The sequence below is a fragment of the Dromiciops gliroides genome, chromosome 3 (assembly GCF_019393635.1).
Source record: "Dromiciops gliroides isolate mDroGli1 chromosome 3, mDroGli1.pri, whole genome shotgun sequence".
NCBI lineage: Eukaryota > Metazoa > Chordata > Mammalia > Microbiotheria > Microbiotheriidae > Dromiciops > Dromiciops gliroides.
The window spans coordinates 517,434,238-517,444,300 of NC_057863.1; the positions used below are offsets into that span (position 1 = coordinate 517,434,238).

The 10,063-nt window shown below is 34.7% G+C and overlaps 1 pseudogene; it reads right to left on the bottom strand.

Annotated features, from left to right (window-relative positions):
- Window positions 1-9,355: 9,355 nt before the first annotated feature.
- LOC122746314 lies at window positions 9,356-9,838 on the bottom strand (annotated as a pseudogene).
- Between the last annotated feature and the right edge of the window lie 225 nt (window positions 9,839-10,063).

Here is a 10,063-nt window from a genome sequence, read left to right on the forward strand (position 1 = left end):
CACAATTTTCATTTTATTGTCTCATCACTATCACTTTTAATGAAATTATTTATTGTTTCTATGATTTCTTTCTTTGATTCATCTCTGCATTACTATTGACCGTGTAATTTCTAATTAATTTTCATTCTATATTAGGGGCAACTAGGTGGCACAGTGGATAAAGCACCAGCCCTGGAGTCAGGAGGACCTGAGTTCAAATCTGATCTCAGACACTTGAGACTTATTAGCTGTGTGACCCTAGGCAAGTTACTTAACCCTCACTGCCCTGCAAATAAATAAATAAATAGATAAATAAATAAATAAATAAAATTTCATTCTATATTTCCAAGACTTTTTATTGAATGAAATTTGTGTTGCATTATGGTCCAGAAAAGATGCATTTGTATTTTTCTTTTTCTCTATTTGTTTAAGAGATTTTATATCCTTTTCTCTTCAATTTTTATGAAGGTGCCATGTGCAGCTGAGAAAAAGAAAAGTATAGTATTTTTCAATTCCCATTCACTTTTTTCCAGATATCTATTATGCCTACTATTTCTAAAATTCTATTCATCTCCTTCTATTTTCTCATTTATTTCATGGTTAAATTTGTCTAGTTTTGCGAGGGGAAATTTGAGGTCTCTAACTATTGTAGATTTTACTGCCTATTTCTTTCAATAACTAATTTAATTTTTACTTTAAGAAATTTGATGCTTGGTCATTTAGTTTATATATGTTTAGTATTTATATTACTTCTTTATTTCTGGTACATTTTGGCAAAATGTGGTTTCCCTGATTATCTGCCCTGATTATCAAATACGTTTGTTGTTTTTTTTTTGCTTTTATTTGTCTTAATCATTAAAGCTAAGCCCTGTGTTTTTTGTAATTCTGCTGAAATATAATACCTTCTACTCTAACCTCTTATTTTTAACTCTCTCAATTCCATGTGTTTCTTTTAAACAGCATATTGGGAGCTCTGGAACTCATGACAGTATTGCTCCAAAAAAAATCCAAATAATGCCATAGGACAATTCCTGGTGTTAACAAAACTTAGCTGCCCCATGATGACATCTTTAGGGTTAAATTGATGGGTGAGGGGAATGCACTGGGGTAGGGGAAAGGCAGAGGTAGCATGGGATGAGGTCCCACATGAAAGAAACAGGAAAGGGTTTATGGATTGGGGGAAGAGATGGGGGAGGAGCAGGACAGTAAATGAATTTTATACTCATCAGAATAAGCTCAGAGACCTTAATCTCATCATAGTTATCTCAAAGAGGGATTAGCACACACACACTCACCCAATTGGGTGGAGTAATCTATTTAATTTGGGCAGTAAATGAGCCTAACACTCATGAGAATTAGCTCAAAGACCTCAATCTCATCAGAATTGGCTCAAGGAGGGAATAACATACACACTCAACTGGGTGGAGTAATCTGTCTAACTCTGCAGGGAAATAGGAGGGGAAGGGGATAAAGAGAGAAGGGCTAAAGAAGGGAGGGCAGATTGGGGGAGGGGACAGACAGAAGCAAATCCCTTTTAAAGAGGGATAGGATGAAAAAAGATGGATAATGGAATAAATATCATGGGGAAGGGAATAGGACAGAAGGGAAACAGTTAACAATAGTAATCATGAAAAAGAAAAGGGGTAAAATTGTACAAAAAAAATATTCACAGCAACTCTTTGTGGTGGCTAAGAATTGGGAATCAAGGGAATGTCCATCAATTGAGGAATAACTGAAGAAGCTGTGCTATATAATGGTAGTGGAATGGTATTGTGTCATAGGAAATGACAAATAGGTTGATACCAGAAAAACCTGGAAAGCCTCATATGAACTGATATGTAGTGAAGTGCGCTGAAATGGGAGGACATTGTGCAAAGTAACAGCAGTATTGTTTGATGAGAAATTTTCAATGACTTAACTACTTTCAGCAATACAATGATCCAAGACAATCCCAAGGGACTGATGACAAAGCATACTATCCACCCCTATAGAAAGAATTGTACATATATAACCTATATCAGATTGGTTGATGTCTTGTGATGGGGGGAAGAAAGGGTGGGAGGGACAAAAATTTGGAACTCTAAATTTTATGAAAATTAATTTAGAAAACTATCCTTACATGTAACTGGAAAAAAAGAAAATAAATATTTGTTTCATAAAAAACAAACAAACAAAAAAACCAACATATTTTTGAATTCTAGTTTTTAATCCATTCTACCCTGTGCCTTCCATTTTGTGCATGAATTCATCCTAGTAATATTCATGGTTATTATTACCAGCTGTATCTTCTTTTTGTCTTCTATAACTCATTTTAACCCTACCCCTGCTCAAAAATCTATTTTGCTTCTGATCACAGACTACCTTAATCTGCCCTGCCTCTTGTCATTCTTCCTTTCTCTTTGCCCTTTTTTCCTCCTACTTCCTTGTTACATAAGATTGATTTCTATACGCAAATGGATTTGATAGATATTCTTCCCTCTTTTATCCAGCTTAGATAAAATGAAGTTCTAGTGTTGTTGTCCTCACCTCTATTTTCTTATCCACTATAGAATTTCTTCTTTTTTGGACATCTTTTATGTGAGATCATTTTTGTCCTTCTCTCTTACTTCTTCTCCTGGTGCATACCACTTTTTAATTATCTGCCTTTTGAAGTTATTCCAACATAATCAACTTGCACTTGTTTCTTCTATCTTTGTATACACCTTCTACCTGCTCTAATAATGATAAGTGTCTAAAAAGTTTAAATTGTTAAAGTACCATTTACTTTTTCTTTCATGTTTCTGGGTTGTTTGTTGTTGTTGTTGTTTTTGTTTTGTTTTTGGTGCTTTTTTAAGTCTTTTGTTTAAATGCCAAATTTTCTATTCAGTTCTGAGTGTTTCATCAGGAATGCTTTAAAGTCTTGTATTTTATTCATTATCTATGTTTTCCCTTAAAATATTACACTTGAAGGATTATTTTTCTAGCCTCTTGGTTGATTTTAAACTTAGTTTTAAAGTTAAGCCTTGATCTACTAGTGGGTGATGGCACTGCAACAATTTTCACATTTTTTTACCCAAATGGCTCAATTTTAGTCTCTGGGATACAAAAATTTAATGGTGTTTCCAAAATTTTGTCATCTTGGGAGAGATGTAGTCAATGTTTTCCTAGTCTGCATTCTGTCTTAACACATTCAAGGCCCCTATTTCCTTGCATCTGCAAGAACTATTGTTTTTTCGAGTCCTTTTTCTCTTGTAATGGAAAGCATTCATCTTTTCACTGTAACTATGATCCAAAAGTGAGTATGGGCCATGGAGTTAACAAACATCACCCAGTTCTGAACCAAATGCTAAACACAGGAATCCCTTTGAATTTCTTTCTGCTTGGTTGGCCAATCCCATTATCATCTCATTGCTGAAAATATTAAAGCTGCCATTGCTCCTGCTGTTGCTGTTACTAATACTCAGCCACCAACTACACCTCAGTCACTGGCCACTACTTCCAAATTCCTAAGTTGTTTTGGGTTAGAAAAATTTTTTCTCACTCCAACTTTTTGCTGTTTGTGATGGTCCGAATTCAATTTAAGATGTTAGTTTAAATTTATTTGAAGAAGAATATTAGAAGAATTAGACTGCATTTTTCACCTACTTACTGCACTATAATGGCTCTGTCATTTAAAAAAATGCTAATATCTTCTTTGATTTTAAGGATTTCAATTCTGGTTTTAATTAAGGTTTTTATATTTGTTGTTTTTCTAGTATTTGGTAGCATTGTGAATTAAGTGAAGAAAACCAGGAAACTAGGAAAATGTATTTTCTCCAATACAGGCCTTATTTATCAAATAACTAAGTCAAATTTATTATAGTATGTCATTCCCCATTTGATAAATCATCAAAGGATAAAAATAGGCAGGTTTTAGAAAAAAAATCAAAGGTACAATCACATAAAATTTTTCTAAAGCACTATTAATTAGAGAAACGTAAATTTAAAAAACTCTATGATAACACTGATTAGCTATCAGATTGGGTAATATGACAGAAAGGGAAAATGACAAATTCTGAAAGGCATGTGGAAAAATATGGGTACTCATTTAGCCTTGGGGGAATTGTGAACTGATAGAACCATTCTGTAGAGCAATTTGGAACTATGCCCAAAGTCTATGAAACTGAGCATACCCTTTGAGCCAGCAATAGCAGTAGTATATCTGTATTACAAAAAGATCAAAGAAAAATAAAGGCTACCTATATGAACAAAAACATAGCAGATATTTTGCAGGGGCAAAGAATTGGAAATTGAAAGAATGCTTATCAATTGGGGAATGATTGACCAAGTTGTAATTTATGATTGTGCAATATAATATTATCCTGTAAGAAATGATGAACAGGATGGTTTCAGAAAAAACTTGGGAAGAATTATTGGAGCAGATGCAAAATGAAGCGAGTAGCCAGAAACAAAACAAAACAAAACAAAAAAAACATTGTTCACAGTAACAGCAATACTGAATGATGTTCAACTATAAATTACTTAGCTATTTTGATCAATATAATGATCCAAGACAATTCCTAAGATGTTTTGATGAAAAAAAATGCTGACTGCCTCTGGAGAAAGAATTGATATAGACTGAATGCAGATTGAAGTATATTTTTCACTTTATTGTTTCTATTTTTGAAACATGCCTAATATGGAAATGTATTTTGCATAATTTCCCTTGTATAAATGATACCATATTTCTTGCCATCACCATGAGTGATAACACCCAAGTGTTATTGTTGACATTTGCACTTACCTAATCCATGTGGCCATATCTCTCCCTCAGGGAGTTATACTGTTTCTTTGAGAAGCCTACCCAAGGATTGGCAGTTGGACAAGAATTGATGAGCATTGTGTATCTTTTCTCCACAGGAGTTACTTTTCCAAATGGTGGCTGTGATGGCTGGGCTGAAAGCAAGACTGTTGCTGATATGTGTGTTTTTGTTTTTGCAGGGTAATGAGGATTAGGTGACTTTCCCAGGGTCACACAGCTAATAAGTGTCAAGTGTCTGAGACCAGATTTGAACTCAGGTCCTCCTGAATCTGGGTCCAATGCTTTATCCACTATGCCACCAAGCTGCCCCTGATAGGTGTTTTTACTTAAGATTCTTATGCTCTTCTTTCTGCTACTAGCAATTGGTCAGTTATGGTGTTTGATTATGATAGTGTAGGTGGGCTCCTTCTTCACAATGATATCTTCTCTCAGTGATGACTTGAGGGACTGGGCTAGAGGCAGGTCTGGAGAATTGATGGCAAATTTATTCCTAAAACTCTGAGGTTCATGATTCTGGATAGTTACTATTGGAGTGTGAATGGAGATGTTTTTCAATATGTTTATGTTTTTAAATCAATGCAACCAAGATTAGAAAGAAAGCAGAAAGTTAGAAGACTGGGAAACAATTATTACTACCAGTGTTTCTGATAAAGTCCTCATTTCTAACAAACACATATACACATACACATATATATTCATAATATACATACATAAATAAAGAAACAAATATATCCATGCATGAATACATACATAATGCATACACAGACAGTTTTCAGATTAAGAAATTAAAGTTATTAGGGGCAGCTAGGTGGCACAGTGGATAGAAAACCAGCCCTAGATTCAGGAGGACTTGAGTTCAAATCCAGCCTCAGACACTTAACAATTACTAGCTGTGTCACCCTAGGCAAGTCATTTAACCCCAATTGCTTCACCAAAAAAAAAAAAAAGAAGAAGAAATTAAGGTTATCTACAGCCATATGAAAAAAGTTCTCAATCAGTACTGATTAGAGAAATGCAAATTGAAATTACTCTGAGGTAACACATAATGCCTATCCAATTGGCTAATATAAAAAAAAATTGATAAATGTTGGAGAAGATGTGGAGAATTAAAACACTATGCACTGTTAATGGAGTTATGAACTGATTCTATCATTCTGGAGAACAACTTGGAACCATGTCCAAAACACTGTAAAACTGCACACACTTTGTCCCAGCAATATTATTACTTGGTCTATATCACAAAGTGATCATAAAAACGGGAAAGGATAGACATGTTTAAAATATTTATAGCTATTCTTTTTGTGGTGGCAAAGAACTACAAATTAAGGGGATGTGCATCAATTGTAGAATGGCTAAACAAATTCTGGTGTAATAATGCAATGGAATGCTATTGTGCTGTAAGAAATAATGAGCAAGTAGATTTCAGAAAAATCTGGCAAGACTTATATGTATGAGTGAAATGAGCAGAACCAAGAGAACATTGTACACAGAAACAATGCCATTGTGTGATGATTAACTGTGATAGACTTAGCTATTAGCAATACAATGATCCAAGATAATGCCTAAAGACTTGTGATGGAAACAATTTTCCACAGTCAGAAAAAGAACTATGGAGTCTGAATACAGATTGAAACATATTATTTTCTTTTTTGTTTGTTTGTTTCTTCTTTCTTGTGTTTTTTTCTTTGTTCTGATTATTCTGTCACAACATAACTAATAAGGAAATATGTTTAACATGATTTATTGTATAACCTATATCAGATTGCTTGCTAACTTCAGGAAGGGGGAAGGAAGGGAGGGAGAAAGAAAAATTTGGAACTCAAAATCTTACAAAAGTGACTGTTGAAAACTGTATATACATGTAATTGGAAAAATAAAATGCTATTTATAACAAGTGAGTAATGTTTTCACTTTCTTGAAATATGCTGCTCCCTTTCTCTCCCTCATTGTGCTTTGTTGCTTCAGCTTATGTGAACCAATGAAGAGTGATTTACAGTATGTGTTATAACATGTAAAATTACTACCACAATGCACTTGGGTAGAACTGAAAAAAAAACCTATCAAAACTCAGTATTGTGTATTTATAAAGGTTGAACTTGGTTCAACAGAAGAGAAAAGAAAATGCATCTCCATCCCTTCTTTGCAAGGCAGACTACTACTGGTATGGATCACTGCATATACCTTCCAATTCTATTAATGTGTTAGTTTTTCATACCCCTTGCCCTTTTCTTCTCTATCTCTATCTCTATCTATGCATCTATGTATCTATGTATCTATTTTCTATCTATCTATCTATTTTTTGTGGGGCAATGAGGGTTAAGTGACTTACCCAGGATCACACAGCTAGTAAGGTAAGTGTCAAGTGTCTGAGGCCACATTTGAACTCAGGTCCTCCTGAATCCAGGGCTTATGTTCTATCCACTACAGCACCTAGCTGCCCTACACCACCTAGCTGCCCTATATTTGTTTAATGAAAGCTGGCTCTCTGAGAATAGTGGGAAAAGTAATATAATTAGAAATAAAGTTATTCAAGAAAGAAAGAAAGGAAGGAAGGAAGGAAGGAAGGAAGGAAGGAAGGAAGGAAGGAAGGAAGGAAGGAAGGAAGGAAGGAAGGAAGAAAGAAAGAAAGAAAGAAAGAAAGAAAGAAAGAAAGAAAGAAAGAAAGAAAGAAAGAAAGAAAGAAAGAAAGAAAGAAAGAAAGAAAGAAAGAAATGAAGGTGTTCTAGAAAGAGAAATGGGGGCAGCTAGGTGGCGCAGTAGATAAAGCACTGGCCTGGGATTCAGGAAGACCTGACTTCAAATGCGGCCTCGGACACATGACACTTACTAGCTCTGTGACCCTGGGCAAGTCACTTAACCCTCATTGCCCTTCCCCCCTCCCCCCCTCCCCCGAAAAAAAACAAAGAAAAGAAAAGAAATGCAAATAACTTTAAAAAATATTTTAGACACAAGTTCTATTACATTATTAATATAACTCTATTCCCTAAGGACATTACTGTTTAAATATTCCTGTTTAGATTGGCTGAAAACTTATCTACTGGGGGAAAAAAATCATTTATCTGAGTGTATTATGTCTCCCAAATGCAGTTTTGAAGTACACGTTATTCAAATTTTGGGACTTCTTCTATAAGACTTTTTATAGTTCCTCTATTGAAACTACATGGATTTTAAACAACAAAAAATGTTCATATACTTTCTTATGATTTTGAAATATATAGAAATAACATTCATATGATAATGTATGTTATTATATATGGGGCTAATAATAGAATGGGATAATGAAATAAATATGTCAGAGATGCCAGAAAAATAGAGTAGCTAAACAGACGTCAGATGAAATGTCATTACATAAAAAATCCATTTGAAAATTTAAAGGAAAAACAGGCAATACTTAGCAGTACTTTCGAATTTAAAGGGACAGGGGAAAGGAACTCTTACCCAACCTGAAGATCAGGATATCAAGGTTAAGTTTCTTCTTCATGGTCACCAAACTGTGTTGTTTAAAATCTAAATGTGGGTGGTTAAAGCACCGGCCCTGGATTCAGGAGTACCTGAGTTCAAATCCAGCCTCAGACACTTGACATTTACTAGCTGTGTGACCCTGGGCAAGTCACTTAACCCCCATTGCCTAAAAAAAAAAAAATCTAAATGTGGGTTCTAATCATCCCCCCCCAGTTTTTTTTTTGGGGGGGGGAAAGCTGGATAAAATCACTGATAAATTCAGAGTTTAAGTTTTTAATGATTTATTAAAGCTTGGATCTATTCAGTATAGCCAGAGAGACAGAAACCTTTTCTATTCTAATAGCCCATGTGAAAACTCTCACAGTCATGTTGATGTCCGCAACAACAAGGGTGACTCCTGTTCTCCCTATTCCTCACCCAATTCAAACAATTGGTGGGACCCCTGGATGTCTGCCAAATTCCATTATTTCGTCATAAACATACATAAATACATACATACACACACACACATATAAATATAAGATTTTCAAAGACCATAAGAGATCATCTGTGTTTACCAGTCTAACTCCTTCATTTTCTTTTTTCTTTTCTTTTTTTTTTTTTTTTAGTGAGGCAATTGGGGTTAAGTGACTTGCCCAGGGTCACACAGCTAGTAAGTGTTAAGTGTCTGAGGCTGTATTTGAACTCAGGTACTTGTGACTCCAGGGCTGGTGCTCTATCCACTGCACCACCTAGCTGCCCCTCCTTCATTTTCTAAATATGGAAACCATGGACTAGATAAAGGATGTAACTTGTCGACATCTAGTAAATACATAACAGAGAACTGAATTCATATCTCTTGGCTTATCATCCGGAGAGGTTGTTAATATATATATATATATATATATATATATATATGTGACTGACAGTAAAGTTATTTTTTAAAGTAGTTATGCATTAGAGAAAATTATTGAAAGAAATTCCTCTAGTGCTATAAACTGTGTGTATGTGCAGGCAAGCTTTTTTTTTTTTTAAATATGGATTTCAAACTGGTACAAACCAGAGTTTCAGTGGAGGATAAAATATCACTAACCACCTGCTCATTATTTCTTTTTATTTTTATCCAAGAATCATTTTATTATGTTTTTTAGTCATTTATGCCATGAATTCTTAGGGGATTGGTTCCAACAGCTCAGGTTCCTTGCCATTGGTCCTCACAAAGTGTGCTTCTCTGGGTGGAGCAGGCTGATGTTTCAGTTGAACCCAGCTGCCTTTTTCTTTGGCTTCCTTCTACTTCTGGCCATTTTCTTTTACCCTCTTCAGGAAACTATCTCTGCTCTTAGAATGGTTAATATGCTCAATACACACATTAATCCTCTTGGCTAGAATCTTGCCCTTAACCTGTTTGTTTATAACAATGGCTACATCATGTTGAGTAACATTATAGACCTGTCCAGTCTTGCCATGGTAACATTTGTGGGGCATTCCTTGCTGAACTGTGCCCATACCCTTGATATCTACAATATCACCTTTCTTCTATATTTGCATATATGTAGCCAAAGGGACAACACCATGTTTTCTAAAGGGCCTAGAAAACATCTAATGTGTCCCTCTCTTTTTTCCTTTTGTGTTAGTCATTTTGGCAATTCACTGCAATACGGCAGAGCCAGCAGGAAAGCCTCATTATTTCTAAATGGATACCTTTTTTTCAGGTATTTCAAAGATGATTTTTCAAAGGAAAGTCTAAAGCAAAATTGGTAAAAAATTTATACAGTACATAAAATTGGATGAAGTTTATTTTTCTTTGGCTAATCCTTCAATTTCAGTACAATTTGTTAAAAAAAAATTTTTTTATCTCATTCC